The sequence below is a fragment of the Apium graveolens genome, chromosome 6, assembly GCF_009905375.1.
Source record: "Apium graveolens cultivar Ventura chromosome 6, ASM990537v1, whole genome shotgun sequence".
NCBI lineage: Eukaryota > Viridiplantae > Streptophyta > Magnoliopsida > Apiales > Apiaceae > Apium > Apium graveolens.
The window spans coordinates 91,304,981-91,324,842 of NC_133652.1; the positions used below are offsets into that span (position 1 = coordinate 91,304,981).

Genomic DNA, 19,862 nt, shown 5'->3' on the forward strand with positions numbered 1-19,862 from the left:
TTGTCTGTTGGTCCGTCATTAGCACAACAATTTGGTGGATTTGTAAATACAGTTTGAAAAGTTCATCGGTTGTCTGGCGAAGAAAAACTTAATTGACATTGGGGCGCTTTCATCTATTCTCAGAGTCACGGTCACAGATTAATTCTCAACAAAAATTTATTCCTTCCTGTAAATCCAAGTAGTAGGTAGCCGTATTATTTACTTTTTATGAAATTGCGACCCAACAGAAAGTACAACTCATTAATATGCACATTATACCCATGTCAAATTTCATTTACGGACTAATAAACGAACATCAGATCTTCGTTTGAATATTTTTAAAAGAAATCCGAGCTAAAATTTCTTATGTAACGTTTTGGGAACGAGCAAAAATATTGAGGTGTACTCGTCCGTCCCCTATTCTGGTTTACTTTCCCCGTTTCAACCAATTTTTAAGAAAAAATGTAAAATAATAAAGAAAAATAAGGAAAATGAGTAAAATTACTGTAATAATTAATATTTAATTTATAAAATGAGTATAATAGAAAAAAGTAGAGAATATAATTAAGTTTTATATTATAAATTTTTTCTAGATTAGATAGTGTAAAGAATTGACGGGATAGATGGAGTAATTCTTTTATGACTCGGCAAAAAAGATGATATTGAAGGACAATTTCAGAAATTAACGTTATTTTTTTATCTGCGATCTATTTTTTTATAATAGATCTTTATAATATATATCAGGAAATTTTATTAAGCAAAAATAAATGTTACTATTTTTATAATTATTTATAATATATTCTTTTTTATTTTTCTCTTGCATTAATATTTAGTAGTAATAATCAAATAACTAATGGTTGTAATTATATATAAATTATATTTATAAAACATATTTTTAATTAATATATTCAAATAGTAGAAAGTTGGTTTAAAATCTATATATAGTAACTTATAATAATTGGGTATAATTTATAATTTGGTTAAGCTCTCTTCTTGAAACCGTTAAATAATATTAATCAAATGATGAAATCGTTAAATTTAATACAAAAATAGTATACTATCCAAAGTCTATGGTTCGAATGTCAATAATTATATATTAAATTTAATATATTATTGTTTTTAGATATAAATAAAGATACAAGATTCCAAATCTTACCAGCCACATATTATTTTACTAATATTTGATTTTAATCGGAAATCATATATATATACAGAATAAAAATAGTTTCCGTCAAAAAAAAGAGAATAAAATAGAATTATATAATGTGTAATATTTATTTACTTAAATTAGAATTTCATTAAAATTATTGTAATCAAATAAAAAATAAAAATATTAATGGAATTAGGTGTGTTTCACGGTTGTAAGCTGGTACACGTGAAAGGGTCTCAGTCATTTTTAACAAATAAAAAAAACAATTAAAAAAAAACAATAAAAACCAGAAGAGTCACGTTTCTTGGCAATGTCAAGAATGTAACGTATCCAAAATGTAGCTTAAAACTCTAATAAATTTATATATTATACCCAATAATAACATGCAAATGCCCAAGATCCCTACCTACTTACATACATAAATTTATATATTTATACAACGTCAGATTGATTGAAGTTCTCACGGGCAAAATAAAATGAAGGAGCAAGAGCAAGCTAGGTTACTGTTTGGTCTCTCACTTTCTAAGAGACCCAAATGGCAACAATTTCTCATTTGTTCTTCTGGCTTTTTCTTTGGTTACCTTGTTAATGGTGTTTGTGAGGTATTATTTTAAACCCCACTTTTTTAATTTCAAGAATATTGCATGTTTTTAGAGTTCTTGGTTTTTTTTATTTTGCGGGCTTCTTCTGTTTAGCCAAACAGACCTTTATTTTGTGTGCTGTTGTTATGATCATGACCAGAACAATTTATTTTTCTAATACTTAAAAATTGGAACTTTATATGTTATATTTGCTGCGACCTTGTGAAGCACTACTTAGATTATCTTCTTTCTTTAGGAAAAAATATATCGTTCTTTCTCAGTTATTCACTTATGCTTGTAATGTGCTCTTGCTAATTAATCTTTATGAAATTTGTCTGTAGTATAAATTGGGATTTCTACTTGCTTTTCTTTCATTTTAGTTTTTTTGTTAATTTCAGGAATATGTTTATAATCGCCTTCAATTCAGGTTAGTTTTGCATTATATAGTAACAAGAAGGGTGAAATGCACCTTATAAGTTTAGTAGTTAGATAATTTATTTTTACTGTATTTCAGCATTTAGATAAGAACTGATTAATGTTAGACTGAAGCTCTGTTTGTATAAAATGTTACCATTCTAAATTGGCCGGAAAATTGTGGAATGCTGCAGTTATGGATGGTATTTCACATTTGTTCAAGGGTGGGTTTATCTTGCCCTTATTTACATGCAAGGCTTTACTAGTAAGCAAATGGTGAATCCGTGGAAGACTTACGTAAAGCTTTCTGTTGTACTAATGAGTTCTCATGGTCTTACCAAAGGGTCATTGGCTTTTCTTAACTACCCTGCCCAACTCATGTTCAAATCCACCAAGGTAAATGATGCTTAAATCTACTCCTAAGTCTTACCTTGGATATTTGCTCACATAATCATCGCCCTCCATGCCAATTAAGTGTTATATTATTCATTTCTCAACAGCATAGCTAGTCAGCTTTGTTATTTCTTTCCACTTCAATACGTTAAGTTAAAAAAAACACTGTTATGCCTATATAGATGGAGCAAAAATGTTATGATGAAAACCATAGAGTACGTGACTGCAAAATAGAACTAACAGATATTATGTATCTGTTATTCCAAATTCATCAAGCTTTGTATTCTGTTTTTCTTTCTTCAAGGCAAGCGGGGTTTTTAAGAGGACCCCTATCTTTATTTTACCAAAACGTGTTACTGAGACTTTAACTACCAACCGCCCACTGGAGGGAGCGGGTAATACCACTGGAGCACTACCCCATTGGTCTTAGGAATTCGTCAGTCTGAAGTTTTGGTTGTAATTTTGATATTTCAGGTTTTACCTGTGATGATAATGGGAGCCTTTGTACCAGGGTTGAGACGGAAATACCCACTTCATGAATACATATCAGCGATACTTTTAGTAGTAGGACTGATTCTTTTCACTTTAGCCGATGCTCAGTCTACCCCAAATTTCAGCTTCATTGGTGTTATAATGGTGTGTGGTGCATTAGTTATGGATGCTTTTTTAGGAAATCTTCAAGAAGCCATTTTTACTATGAATTCTGAAACAACACAGGTGACTTGCATGTTTCTTACTCTTTGCTCGTTGTGTGGTTTAAATTTAATAGGCTGTCTAAATTAAAAACTTGTGTTCCACTTAATTTGGCACAGATGGAAATGCTCTTTTGCTCAACTGTTGTCGGGTTGCCTTTTCTCATTCCCCCAATGCTTTTAACCGGCGAACTGTTTAAGGCATGGACTTCCTGTTCTCAGGTAAGACTTATGTTCACTCTTTTTCCAGCTTATACAAGTTTAAGTCAGAATGAAATTGAGTTGATACAGATTTATACTGCAGCATCCTTATGTGTACGGAGTGTTGGTATTTGAGGCCATGGCTACGTTTATCGGCCAAGTGTCTGTTCTATCTCTCATTGCTATTTTCGGTGCTGCTACAACTGCTATGGTATATTTTCACGATTCTTCCCTTTAACTGTTAATAAAAATCTGTTAAGCTCATGATAAAAGAAGCCAAACAGAAAAGTAAGAAGAAAACTAGTCCCGCTCAAATTATGTTGACTAATACAGTTCAAAAAAATGTATATATTTCTGTCTTTCTCCGCTTCTCCACTGGCTCCACTGGGTTCGGGTTTTGTATTTTGAAATGTTCTTTTAATAGTTATGAATTATGATATAGTACTAGTTTACAAGATTCTGTTGTATTTGGGGCAGTAATTCAAGCAGAGTCAGGTTTTTGATTATTGATTTCGAGCTTGAGATCTATCGTGCATAGGAATCGTGTTTGAGTTTAATTTGTCTATAAAAACGATTTCAGTTCGAACCTGTTACGAGCTATCGAATGGAGTTCAAACTAGCTCGAGAATCAAATTATAGTCCTAGTTGAACTGTTTGGTATATGTTCATTTACTCGGTCGGTGCCTTCTCAGTGATTCTTGAAATAGTAAGCATTTACTTATTGTTCCTCCTTTAAACTACCCACAAGAAATCAAGTACTAGGTCTTCTAATTGAAGTTTGGCTTTGGGCTACAATGATAGATTCGCAGTCTATGGCATATCTAAGTAATTACTTCAATATCTATGTCAAGTGGTATATTTGTAGCATTTATATTCGGTATTAGATATTTTGGCATACAGATCAGATGCATTTCGTTACAAAATAATAACCTCTCTTCTTTTCTTGAACAGATAACAACAGCTAGAAAAGCAGTAACATTGCTGTTATCCTATATGATATTTACAAAGCCATTAACGGAACAACATGGAACTGGATTGATATTGATATCCATGGGCATCATACTGAAGTTGCTGCCTTTGCAGGACACTAGTCCAACCAAGCGTTCTACAAGATCATCTATGGCTGCTAAGGTTGAGAATTTTTCTTACAGTGATAAAAGCAGAAATGCAGTAGAAAATGATGAGGAAGAACGACGACCTTTAGTCTAACATTCTGAGTTGTACAACAATGAATCTTAAGGTGATTATGTTTGTCTTTGCTCTTTAGTGTAAATTTCTTTCTGAGTCAATAATGAAGTTATTATGTTAGCCATAATTATCTAATGATTTACTTACTAATTGTAGCTTTGGATTACTATTGGTGGAGTGGAGTACATGTGAAATTTTTATCATTAAAAAAATTAACAACTTATATGGTAGTCATTTCTTGAACTCTGTAGTCGTTTCTTGAACTCTGTTATTACAAAGTTGAAGTCTGATCACCAACGACAACGAGGTTCATGAGATTGTAAAAAGCAATTTATAACTTGAGACTGCCTAGCATCTACACAATGAGCATAGACGATAATTGATCCAGCGGCTTTTAGGTAAAATATTCAAAGAAGAAACCGATCCCTTTAATTTCATCTCTGTGAATCCATTGAGTAAGGTCTCACATAATTGAACTAGACAGGCTTCAGTATAATCTGAGCATACATATTTGGTTCAGTCTTAGAGATACATCAGTTCACTACACAAACTTAGCCTACGTTATGTTACTCTGTCAGGGTCTCTCAGTGCCGACCTTGTCCTACAAGTAAAGAGGCAGTTTGTAGATCTTGGTTCTTTGGAAGTTACCGATATTTAGTAGAAACAAGTTATTCCACTAGCGGGATACAAATAGGTGGTGTGAGTGTAAGGTCTGTTTCAGTAGAAACAAGTCGTAGTATTCTGTAATGTTTAGTTTAGAAACAAGTCATATTATGTTTGTGGTCCGAGTAAAACATAATGATGAGGGCATAAGCAATTGAGCTGATTTTTTTCTGGCTCAGAGGAGTGGATCATGACTTGCAATTAGCATCAAGAGGCAAACAAGTCGGTAAAAATAAACTCACTTGTGATTTGTGAATGCCATTATGCACTGTCAGTTCTATCCCTTTCTTTTCCCTTCACAAATGCCATTAGATGCTTTTAGTGGGATTAATAATCAATACGCGCACTAGTAAGTAGAAGTGTTCATCTTTTTTTATATATGTATTTTCAATTATATGTTTTAATTCTTATAGCTTTTCTTGTTGACTAATTTCTAACCATGTTTTTTGCCCATATTGTTGTAATGTAAGCCAGAAGATGTTGAGATATTATTTCCAAATAAATTAGAAAAATGTTCAAAACTAATTCAAAAACCAGTATTTTAGTATTTTACGAGGAAGTAGCATTTGATGCAATGATAATGCGTTTAACTGGTTAAGAAACAGGAATCTATTGTCATAGGTTCAAATCTTTAAATACAGTACCATTTTGTAGAGAGAATTTGAAAAATTAAAATATTGAAATATGTTTTCCCGTTAGGCCTCGTTTATTTTGTCAATTTTATATATACATAGGAACTTAAACTTCCCGATAATTAAGTTACAAATACAAATTCCAAAATAGTTAGAGTATTTGTGTTTGGTTTATTAGAGCACCTCCAATACTATAAAATCCTTAGATAAATAATCTAGTTGACATCTAGATGTCAAGTATGTAAAAGAAATTACATATTTAGATAATATGTAAAAGAAATTACGCTCCAACCATTTATCTTCTTAGCAAAAATTATAAACAATCATTTTTAGTTGGCTATATTTGGCAAAAAAAACCTATAACTTTACATAATCATAATAAAGATAATATCTCCTTAGCTAAAATTTCACAAAATGGTGATAACTAATAATTATAGTCAACCATTTTACATTTTATCATTCGAGATACTCTTAGAATGTAACTACAAGTTACATAGGAGTAGTTAATTTTGGTAAATAGTTAATGTTTTTATACTTAAATACCGACTCCCTCTTTGGCAAAAAAAAAGCTACTCTCTTAATTCCAAATTAGTTGTCCCCTTTGACTTTTACGCGTATTTTAAGGTGTCTTGACCGTATACCTTCTTTAATTATTTTTAATTTTTTTTTTATTTGAATAAAAATTTAAATATTAAAATTTTATTTACAAAAATAAAATTTTAAAAAATAATTAACGGAGATAGGTATATTAAATTACGTGCAAAAGTTAAATGGGACAAATAAATTGAGACAGAAAGTATTTAAATTGTGATAACCACAATGAACCTTGATGACTCACTTTTCATATTTTGTGATTAATAAAGAAATTTTGGAACTTGGACTTCCATTACCCGACTTTAAATATAAGTATAACAAACCAAATATGATAACTTATTTCAAATTCAAAAAAATTCATGTTATATCGAAACAAACCAAAATAAATGAGGCCTTACTTTTCTAATATCTTACCAGCAACAACAACAGTGTAATATAAAATGTAGAAAAAGATTGGAAAATGTATTATTTAATAAAGATTTACTTCAAATTAATTTTCAAATACTCGTGGGCGTGGTATGGGTATACTTGGTAGTAGTAATACAGGATCCGGCAATTATATCATATATCATGCCACATTATTTTTAATGAAAATACTTGGGACTAAATTTGGGCCAAGTAGCAGTGCTCTTTGAAAGAACATAAAGCAAGAAATAAATATCTAGAAATGTAATTTTATGACTTGTTAATGAATGCAACTCTGTCGTCAAAGAGGAGATTGAAAATTTTGACCCAGAAAATATGCTTTCGAATTAAATAATTATTACAATCAAATTTCAACATACCTTCAGGAAAATATCTAAATGCAGCACGAGAAAAACAATTTAGGTAGGGTGTAAATTGATTTTTATATTATTCAAAATATTTTTTTTAGTTTTTTGGAGGCAGCCGGATGTGATGGAATAGCCCACAACTTGTGACCTATTTCTTAGCACGCTAATTACAACTCCATACCATATATATGGATGATATTTTGGTATATCTCGGAATACATGTTTTTTCAGTGCATTTCACTTCTTTTCAACGTGGCCTTACCCCCAAAAATCATGATATTTTTTGAGAAATTATCAAAATACAATTTTTTTTAATATTTTATCTGTAATTTTAATATATTTTAAAAAAATATTTATAAAAATACGATTTACGATCAAAATAAAACAGATATGCAACTTCTTTCGTGTCAAACTATGAGGATCAGAAAACATTTAAACCCTTTCTGGAGAAAAAAAATTTAACAACTACCACATGCTGTATTAGCATGAAGATGTTTAAAAAATCTGAAACTCGAAATCTAATCCGATCCGATCCGGAAAAAAGTCCGAAAAGCCCGATCCGGAAAAAAGCCCGGCCCGGTTCGACCCAACCCCCGGCCTTAAATGGGCCTTTTTTTTTCTCGAAATCCGGCCTGGCCCCGGATAAAAGTACGGATTTCAAAAAGCCCGAATCGAAAAAAACCCGGATAAAAGTCCAGTTCGGCCCGATAAAAAACTCCGATTAAAAAACCAATTTTTATAAAAAAATTGACAATATACAATACTTTTTATAATTTTTAAAATATTATAATATAATATTAGAAGCCATTAATGTATATATGATAATTTATATATTATATCAAAAAATAATTATTTATTTCGGTGTCTAAACTCCTCTATCTGATATATTAAAATATTATTATCTCTAGTATTTAAACTACTCATAATACGAGTTATAAAATAATAAAATATTTTTTTAATATATAAATAAAAGCCCGGCTCTGGGCCGACCCGCGGGCCTAAAATGGTTCTTATATTTTTTAAAAAACTCGATCCGGCCTGATTTTTAAAAATATCCGATCCAATCCGTTTTTAAAAAAAATCGGATTTTTGCCCAATGAATTTAACTTGCATCTCTACATTAGCACTTCTCATTTCTAGCTTGATAAGTTGTAGCAGTGAGGTCCCCGTTGATAAAATTATCGTTCCTCAACTACTCCTTCAAAGTAAATCTCAATTTTCAACCTCTTAATCAAAATTTCCCACCTGAATTGTACAAAATATCAGATGCAAATGCTACTATGTATCAGTTGTCAAACTCAACAAATGGCTTGGTAATAATATTTTATACAAACACACAAGACAAAATCTGTTACAAACTTAAAAACTGACAAAAGTAAATCTATCCACACAACACAAGTCGTTTTTGGCAGTTTGATCAAAATGGATGCTGACTAACGTGACCCCTTGTAAAGAAACTGTTAACAAACACACATTCTTCTTGCAACTTCAGGCTTTAAAATAAACCCACAATGTCTCCTCCTATAAATACATCTCTCTCCACCCACTCATTCATACACCACTCATCTCTCTCATTTTCTCTCTCATTCTCACCCACAATTTCTTGTATTGAAATGAAGTTCCAAACTGGAGCTGACACAACAGCTTCATGGTATTCAATTTACATAGTCATTGTCACACTGGTCTTAGTGAGTTCCATCGACGGAGATTTGTTCAGAGAGGATCATGGTGGTGTTACTAATGCATCTGTTGGTGTTGATCAACTGATCCCTATAGGCAGAATTTGCGACGAAATTTATGTAGTAGGAGAAGGAGAAACGTTACATACTATAAGTGACAAATGCAAAGACCCTTTTATTGTCGAGCAGAATCCGCATATTCAAGATCCTGATGATGTTTTTCCAGGACTTGTTATCAAGATTACTCCAAGAATTTGAACCCTACCTGCAGGTCGAATCTATATATATATATATATAGTACGAGGCTAAGAGCGGTAAATTTCATGTTGTTAATTAGATGTAATTTATCCTGCAATCGTCAAGATATATGTATAGATGAAATTCTATACATGTATATGACGGATTGATTAGTTGTGTATCTATGTTTAAGATTATCGAGTAACTTTCTCAGTTCCTTATTCTCGATTATAACTTCCCTGTGTGTAATATTTTATTCCATTCACAAACAGATGAACATGTTTGAAACGTTACAGACTTACAGGCGTTTAACCTGCTTCTATCTTTTTTATAATCACAGATCATGATATACAAATTTTAAAACGATCGATGTTAGGGTACAAAACGTTTTTCATAACTGTTCCTAAAATTTAGTTAAAATTTTATTAGATGTATTTGTTAAAATTTAAAATAATGCTTATGTAAGTTGAACGTAATGTAAGGATTGGCTATATGCAAAATCTGTATTTGTACAATTTTGTTATAGTTTCGGAGAATTTCGACAAATTTAGTTAACATAAACAAATTAACTATAATTTTAACTAATAGTTTTGCATGATTAGAGTTCTCTGATTTGTGCTACATAAGATATTTCTGCTACGAGTTTCTTCCATTGTAGATTTTTTTCCACGAGCGTCACTCATTTTACAACTAGCGAAACACCGAATTATTTTCCCAAACATTTTCCACGTACTGCTAGTGTGCCATGTCAGTAATCCAACAACTTTCATAATAATAATATCATAAATTAAAAATGTTATATTTGGTAAAAATTGTGGAAAATATTTTGGACAGGCAATATTGTTCTTGTTGATCATTATTGAGGTTAAATCATATATTCTATGTATATCAAATCGATTTCGATCTAAAGTCCAAATTAAAATATAGTTTATAATTCCGGTTAAATTACTTGAACTATTTGTCATTTGATTTCAATTTGATTATCAACTTATCATACATATTAAATCAATTCTTTATTATTCTCCGAGTCTCCCTCTAATATTGAAGATTTTTGTATTATTTTTTACATCTGACATTTTTTTCTTAGTATTAAATTGGTCGTTAGGTTATTAAAGTTAATCATTTTCAGTTGAAAAGAGTGATTTAATTTATAATTATTTTTTCTTAAAATAAATTATATGCATTTAGTGAAGGAAAATATAACCTAAAAAATGTAATGTCTGATTTTTTTTTTTAACTTTATAACCTCTGATCCAAATTAACTAAAATTAGATCGAGTGATTTGATTTTGTTGGTATATCAATTTTCTGGTTAACCAAAATTGAATACGAAAAATACTATAGTTCCAGAATAAAATGGTATGGGTAATGTATCACTTCGGTTTATTTTAGTTTATTTTAATTGGTAAGATTGTTATGAATGTATGAGGATTCATTTTATAATTTATATAAAGATCAATCATAATATATCATATGACATTTTGAAACCATTTTAAAATCCAATTTTGAGGACCTAATTTGGAGAAAGAAAATATAACTTGGATCTATGAGCACACCGGGAGTGTGAAAATGCTTCTTGAAAATAAACAAGTGATATAAAGAGTACGGTTTAATAACGCAATTAATTAAAAGTTTATCCTCTATTTTCCCTATTCTTGAGATTGACGTTCGCCTATCCTTAAGGCTGTCAAAAAAATTCAAAAAATCCGATATTCGTCCGAAAAATTCGTATTTGTATCTGAAATAAAGCGGATGTTATCTGTATACGACACAAAGCGGAAATTATCCGTATTCGAATTCGACGATTGCGGATACGAATACGGATATAGGCATATTCGTATCTGATAATATCTGAATCCGAATAAATATATTTTATATCTAAATATTTAAATAATTTAAAAATATATTATATTAATTTTATAGTTTGTTTATGTGTGTGTCTATATATATATTAAATATTATGTTTATACAAATTTTATACACATATAGAAAAAAATTATTTGAGTCCAATAATTTAAAGATAACGATTATATTGAAAAGAAAAATAAAATTAATTTTTAAAAAATTAAAATATGATTCAATCACTTTATCTCTTATTTTAATTTTTAAAAAGGAATTTTTATTTTTTACTATATTTTTTCAATTTTTAATATAAAATAAAAAAATCTGTTTGAAAATTGGATTCGGATCCGGATATTATCCGTATCCGGATAATATCCACCTGATCCGGATTCGGTTATTATTCTTTAAATATTTTCGGATTCGGATTCGGATACGGATTTTCAAATTCAGATCCGGATCCGGATATAGGTAGATCTGTATCCAAATTATGTGTTTGACACCCCTACATAATTTTTTAAAACACGTAGTCATTATAAGGGTATAGATCGTATTTGTTAAAAAATGTGATATAATGATGGGCCGCGATTTTGGTAATTTTATGACTTCTTCAATTTAGGCTGGGACTCATCATCAGTGGTTGCATTTGTAAGGTCCCGTAAGAGGGTTATTTTAAGCTAGAAGGGGGGTTGAATAGATTAATTACCAATTTAAAAATTGTTGTGGCGTTTTAAAAATATTTTATCCCTTTTTAAAACTTTACCGAGTGGTTATGCAGTTTATATGTGCGGAAAATAAAGTGTAAGGAAAGAAAATATCACACGGTGATTTTATCCTGGTTCGCGATGGCGCAACCTCTAATAGATTCGCTCACCCCTACTCCAGTCCCCGAGCTCCTCTCCCGGACCCGGGATTTTCTCTTATAATAAACTCGCTCCTTTAGTAGGCGGAGAAGCCTTTACACCCTTTACAAGTATTTGTCTTGGTGCGTAACACAAGGGTCACCACCTCAAAATAAATGTAATACCTACACAACTTATCTTAAACAATAACTCCCCGCTATTTCTTCAAAGTTGTTGTAGAGCCTTTGTGTGGACTTGGCTTCCTTAGCTTTTGCCAGTCTTGGATCTTAGTGATCCGGTCATGGGTCTTTCCTCTTCTTCACGGTGCGAAGACTACTAACTCCCCGTTAGTACGTCTAGGACTTGGGTCTTAGAACGAGAATCACCTCACGTCACTTCACCTCACTACAAAACTAATAAGACAATCCACGAAACCAAACAAGTAGGAAAAGATTTGTTTTGAACTAGTATGTTACTGTACTATCCCACAAATAGTATAATATTCAAATAAGAATATTAAACAAAATAAGAATACTTGACTTAAGATAATAAATAGTAATCCAAGTATTTTTATGATTACTCCATTATAGATTAAATAGATAGGTGGAGTAATATAAAAAGTCTTTTTATATTAAGCACTTATGGCTTATGACTTCTTTAGTATTCTTCTTCTTTCGATTAATTATTTATAGATCGAAGAATACTTTAATTACAACCTCGGAGTTGTAATTTTACCTTTAAGTATATCAACTTAAGGTTTTAAGGTATACTTGTATATTGACGATTATAAGGTCAAAGTATACTCTCTTAACTTCAAGCACGTTTATAAGATTTATGAGTCTTAGCCAAGATCCAATTAAATAAGTGCAAGTAATTAGCTTAAGATTGTGCTTTCGAAGTTTGGACGAATAATTACGAGTATTTTATGGATATCGTAGTATAACCCCACGGAACACTGAAAGATGTTAGAAGGGGCTTATACGATATGACTCGTAATTGTTTATATACACGATATGTGTTAGCCAAAATCCAATTAAATAAGTGCAAGTAATTGGCTTAAGATTGTGCTTTCGAAGTTTGGACGAATAATTACGAGTATTTTATGGATATCGTAGTATAACCCCACGGAACACTGAAAGATGTTAGAAGGGGCTTATACGATATGACTCGTAATTATTTATATACACGATATGTGTTAGCCAAGATCCAATTAAATAGCGTAAATTAATTGGCTAACTCGTGGATTTGATTTGTCCTTAATTTTAACGGATGATTACGAAGTAGTTTATATGGAACAAGCTATAATCCCCCAGAACACTAAAGATGTTATAAGGTATTACACTTTTACTTCGTAATATTTTATATGTACGTTATTAGTTAGACAAGATCCAATTAAAGAGCGTTAAGTAATTGTCTAACTCGTACGATCCGTTTTAAGATTTGACAAATTACGAAGTGTTTATATGAGACAAGTAATAATCCCTCGGAGAGCACTAAAGATGCTAGAAAGGATTACACTTAAACTTCGTAATTATTTTATGAGCACGAATGAATGTTAGCCAAGATTCAATTAAAGTGCAAGAAATAATTGGCTAACTCGTACTTGTGTCAAATATAATCTCCCCTTGGAGATAAAGTACTTTTCTTTTTAGATCTTCTCGTTGGAATGATTTATGTGAAGATCAAGTACTTATTCGAATTCCGAGTTCAATCTAAGTTCTCCCCGAGAACTTCCTTTATAAGAGAGCTTGTATTATAGCTTAAGATGAAGTAGAGAAGTTAAGTACAAAGCTTAAATACAAAGAACTCAAATACGAAGCTAAAACTAACCACTTTTGGAAAACGGTCGGAAAAGTTCGCCGGAAAAATTCGCTGGAGGTTCGGCCGGATTTTGGCACTTTGGTCGAACTTGGGCAGCCCTTCGAGAGTCCGGGAAGTGGTAGTGGATGACCTCACTTGGTGGGATAAATCTTGGTTGGGTGAAGCTAAGCTTGGGTTTGAAAAACCTTGTATATATGTAAGTATATAGAAGAGGGAGAAGGTTTTTGAGAAGAAGTGTGTGTATAGAATTTGAAAGAGATGAAGAGAAGCACTTCTTGAAAAAATCCCAGCAACTTTGTGGCTCTTTAGCTTTTTGAAAATGGGTAGGGGTGGGGGTTTAATTATAGGAGGAGTTGGGTGGATTGAATGGTTGAGATTTGAGAAGGAATGAATGGTGGATGGAGTGTATCACATGGATTGATGACATGGCAAGTAGGTTGTTTTTCTTTGTAAGTGGGAAGGAAGAACAAGCTAGTATCCATTCAAATCTCAGCTGATATATATATATATATATATATATATTAAATATATATTTTCCTTTTCTTTTAATCATTCTTTAATTACTTTAATTAAGGATTAAGCACCATTAATTATGATCACCCCAAAAACTCTTAAATAAATATCATAAAAAATATGATAATTACCTAAATATTATCAAATGATGTCCTGCAAGTTTTGATCAACTTTAGTCAATGGTAACTAGGTCAAATGTGGTTAACTGTGGGACCAACTGCCTCGATTTTTTGCTCGGACAAAAATACTCTGAATCCTACGAAATTTTTACCATACTTAGAAAATACCATTTAAATGATCCATAACAAATTTCAAGTCATTCTAGCATGTGGAAGTATTTTATTTAAAAATGAAACTGTTCTGTCAGCCTTTCTTCTGAATAAAAATATCGTTGATCTTGAAATAAAGGAGATGGATCTTTTGACCAAAGTTTTGACTTGTATAAATACTTAAAATATATTTCCTAATATATAAAATATATTTGGATGATAGGAATTGTGTTTGAGTATTTTTGAACAATTTTCTCCAAGAAATGCTGATTTTACGAAACGAGAGAAAATTACTTTACGAACACACAAAATGGGTGTAAAAATGGATATTAATACTTCAACCATGAATATTAATAAACTTTGAGTAAAAACTCTTTTGAAGGATGTAAAAAATATTTAGGAGCGAAGAGTAAAACATTTTTGATATAGCACGAGATTTCTAAAGAGTATTTTTGTAATATTCCTTATACGAGCTTGTTGCCATATTCATGTTGCAACACAGATCTAAGAAATATCATATCTTGATGTTTCTTCTTTGATCATATTGCCTTAGAGATATATTCCATAAGGATATAGTTTTGATATTTGGCAAGAATGGAATATCTATTTTATCTGATTAAAAAACATGATTTTGCTAGTTTGACTTTTTGACTTTGATTTGGATCAATTAAATTCATGTCCTAATGGAGAGGATCTACGTGTTCTTAATTTTATGTTTAATCGTACAAATACCAAAATAAATAATTTATCGAAGATATCCTTTCAATCTTCCCCTTTTTGGTATTTGCCAAACAAACATAAAATTAATAGTGTGTGCTTCCCCTTGGTGTATGCATGAATTTTTGAAAAATATTTTGCACATAAAGCATTTATGTACTTAGAGATTAAATCTCTTTCTTGAGATCCTGCAAAATACTTTGTTAGATGTATCATATAATAATAGAAGCACAGATAGATCCTTGTATTAAAAAGATAGCAATTTTCTAAAAATTGGAAATTAGGGGTCCAAATCTCTTATACTTGTTCAAATTGATCATAATTTCTCTTACCCTTTTGTTTGGTATATGCCAAAAAGAGTGTATATTTATGAGGAAGAGTTGTATCTAAAAGTATTGACTAGGTAAGCATGGTAATTTGATCATAGATCTAGTCAAGTACATGTATTTTGATCATGTAGGAATTAGATGCATGATATTGTTGATCTATTTTTACATGTATTGAAAGAAAAAAGTTAATGTAATACTGTTGAGATATAGACAGTTTAGCATATTAGAAATAGAAGAAATATTTTAAGCATGCATGGTTTGATTTAAAAAATAAGGTGTATTGTTTAATAGCCAATATCTATTAGTAGTTGATCCCTTTTCAATTTGATTACCAAATATTGTAGTCAAAACAGTTTTTATAAGAATAATTTCGTGATCGTGTGATTTAGCCGCCTGTTTGAACTTATATTTAAAGATCAGTTAATTAAGATTTAGCAAGTTCATTTCATTTTGACAGATTGCAAGTAGCTTTAGACAACTTGTACTGAGCCAATTTCAGTCTGGAGTATATCTTGATACATAAGAACAAGGTCTTAGTGTTTTATAATCTAGACTACATAATTCTGCAATCACAAATTACAAGAACTGTCACTAATACAATCTAGTCTTTTGGTACAAAATCTAATACTAATACAATCTTTGTCTATTTTTAGGTATAAGTAACAGTTTATACAGTTTGAGATCTAATACAGATTAGTTGATGACATTACATTTAACAAGGTCTAATACAAACTACAATTATGTCTTGAATGGATCCAATTTAACAACAGTAGCTAAGCACATATTTTACACAGCTGACCAACTAATACAATCTAGTATGACTGATTGACTATCCAGAGACTATACTTAACACTTCAGGCTAATAATGAAATTGAGAACAAGGTGCACATACCTTTAACATGGTAACTGGGATGGTTTGTGCATTGAGTAGTGTGAATAGTATAGATAAAATATATAAAGGATAATGTTCTTCTCATCTTTTATATCTTTAACATGAGCTTTCCTGGAATGCATTGTTATGGACTTTGTCAAATTCTATATATTGGTAGATTCTCAGAGATGTATATTTCCTGCAAATTAGTTTGACATAGAAAGCAATTGCTAACAATTTACATAACTGTTAGTTGTATCAGAATAAAGTACTGGGGGATCTGCAAGAACAGAACTGTGCTTTTTAATTACTGTGGTTTATTGTTTGAATGCAAGTGATTATATATCAGATCTTAAATCCTGCACGAGAAACAGATTTCACAAACTTATATTTTTATGCCAGAAAATATAGAAATGTTTAAAATCAGATTTGACTTTGATCCTGCATAGAATGGTTAGTGAGTTTAAGAGGAAACTTGTAGTATAATAATGATAGAGTATGCAACACCAGAAGTAACAGAATGCAGAGTATATTACATAGAACAAAAGTGTTCATATCAATCAGTGTGGTTCACAGATTAAATAGAACAAAGTTCTGCACCTGTGTTAAGAGATTACAAAGCCTAAGGAATGCATACACTCCATCAAATCCAAACAAAGTTAAACAATTCAATATTACAAACAACAACCAACACAAAGTTTGATAAGTTACAAATACATCATATAATAGCAAAATAGGTACATAACAGCAAGTACCAGCACAACATCACAGAGCAGACTTCATCACATAGCAGAATCAGGTAAGTTAACCAATCACATTTCCAGCAGCATCACAGAGATGAACCAAATCAGGAAAATTATAAATCAGTTGACCTTTAGCACCCACATTAACCTCTTCTAACTCATGAATCATAGCAGTGTTATCATGCATAGGGACTTGAAAGGAAGAGACAATGTCATGATCATTCATGCAAGGAGTTCCTAGAGTAGATGCAGTCAAATGCTCTAAATATGCAATCCTATATTTGCAAGAGGCAGTGAAACTCTCTAGTGCTCCTACTTTTTCTTTAATCTCATTATTTTCTTCCTTAACCCTCTTAAGTTCAAGTTTTAGTTCATGAAACTTGGTTTTGACAGACTCAAACTTAGACAGAAACACATCTTCCTCTCTAATGAATTGAGGAATAACTGTGGGAGTTGCCTCTTGAGGCTCACAGTGCATCAGGGGCACTTGTGGCCTAATATGTTCATTAGTGATTTGAGAATCAGCAAGATTAGAAAATGCTTCAGGCATGTTAATGTTGCAAAGTGCAAAGAAAGATGAGATTAGCATACCATAAGGCATATAATCTACAAGATGTGCACAGATCATGTTTAGAAGAATAACATAAGATATACTGAAATTGATTTTGTTTGTGCATAAAAGATACATGATTTTCATATCAAAGAAATCAAAGTACTTACTTTGATTTGGTTTTGGCATAATATTTGCCCTAATGATTAGAGAAATATGCTGAAAAGTGCCAGTGAAGTGTTTGAAATGAATACCACAGTTAACATCACATTAACCATCAGGAATGTCAGATTTACAAAAAGTGCCAAGCATTAGTTCAAATTCAGATTTGTTAAAAATAAAGAGAGAGAAGATATCCTCACAAGGCAACTCACACAAATGCAAAGGTAAATGTAGTGCCCTATTAATGCTTTTGTTATCAACACAAATGACCTTTTTGTTGACTGATGTAGTGAAATGCAGTATGCCATCTACCCCTTTTAAGATATTCATGTTACAATAGAACTCTCCCATGAGGTGTGTGCACTAGTGCTTACCTAAGTTATACATGAGACCATCCCACCTAGCCCTTCTAATTATGAACTCTACTTTACCCTTCACATCAACACAAGTGCCAGGTTGGACATTTTTGACAAGTTCAAGAAACTTTTTGGAGTTTGAAGGGTTTGACAGTTTTGGTGAAGGGGGTTTTGGTGTGTTCATAGAGGTGTTTGTAAGTCATATGTCATAGCCTATTTGTATATTCGAGGATTCAACTCAACTCAAATAAGAATGTAATAAGTAAATAGTGGATCGACCGTCAGAGAGATCTCGCAAAGTAATATCTGTCAAAGGATTCAGAAACAAGGTTCATCTACAGACTTGAGGAGTTAATTCACTGGAAGAAGTTCAAGAAGTTGATCATGCCTCAGTGATATAAATCAAGATCGTGGATTTAATCAAGTGACAGAGATCTCGTCAGGGTATCAATAAATTACAAGGATTTAATCTGAAGAAAATCAAAGTGTCAGAGTCAAGACATGAAGAAACGTCACGGAAGTTAGTCACTCATGAACCAGACAGTACATCGAGTGTCAACGTTGAAGTGGTGGAATTGATTCATAATTTTCAGTGATTTTCAGAAGATTTGCAGAAGAATGGTTGCTGCTCAAGACTAGAATTAATTCTCTATTAATTAATTAAGTCATCTAATTTAATTAAGAAAATAAATTATATCTGCAAAGAATAATTTATTTATTAATTGAATTAATTGATTAATTAATTCTGAATTAATTCTAGGAATTTTAGGAATTTTCAGAAGTTTAATTGGATTAAATTCAAGCATTAAATCAGCAAGACAATTGAAAATGAACTAGCATGACAATCAGGATTGTCATACCGATTGTCATGCTAGGCCATTGTCAATTGTCTCACCGAAAGTTACTCTAGGAGGATGATTGTCTTGCTAGTTCATTCTGATTGTCATGCTAGTTCATTCAGATTGTCTTGCTAGTTCATTCAGATTGTCTTGCTAGTTCATTCAATTGTCTCACCGAAAGTCTTGCCAGCTATAGGATTGTCATGCCAAGTCAATTCTATTCGTTTGCTGATTTAAAAAGAAGCAGAGTAGCAGCAACTTAATTTTAATTAAAACAGAAGAACACAGAAGTCAAGAAACAAGGCAGAAAAGAAAATCAAGAAGCAATATTTCATCTTTTCATCTGCATACTTCAAGATTAAATTTCTAGATTGTAAAGTTAAATCCAATCCACTAGAAATCTTTATCTTGCTCTTGTGTATCAATCTAGCGGATCAAAATCCCTAGAACTTAATCTCAAATTGCGTTTAGCATTTGAATCTTTTTTATTACAAAAATAGAAAAAGTTCATGTCGAATTTATTCTAGATTTGTGATATTTAATTTGAGATTAATTCCTTGTAATCGATACAGTTGTTGTAACACCTTTCAAGTTTAATAATATTTTTATTTAACTTGAATTTTGTTTCACATTTTTTTTATTCCACATTTAATTCGATTATTTGGTACTGTTTGTATTCAACCCCCCCTTCTACAAACACATTGGGACCTAACAATTGGTATCAGAGCCTTCTGATTAACGAACAAATCAAGATCCTAGACTTTTGTGATTTTTCAACTCTTTGAATTTTTATTCATTCAAAAATTCATAATGACTTCACATAAAGTTGGAACCGT

General features: G+C 31.3%; 1 pseudogene; it reads left to right on the plus strand.

Moving 5' to 3' along the window:
* The first annotated feature begins 1,441 nt into the window (after positions 1-1,441).
* LOC141663924 (UDP-galactose/UDP-glucose transporter 2-like) lies at positions 1,442-4,733 on the plus strand (annotated as a pseudogene).
* The last annotated feature ends 15,129 nt before the right edge of the window (positions 4,734-19,862 follow it).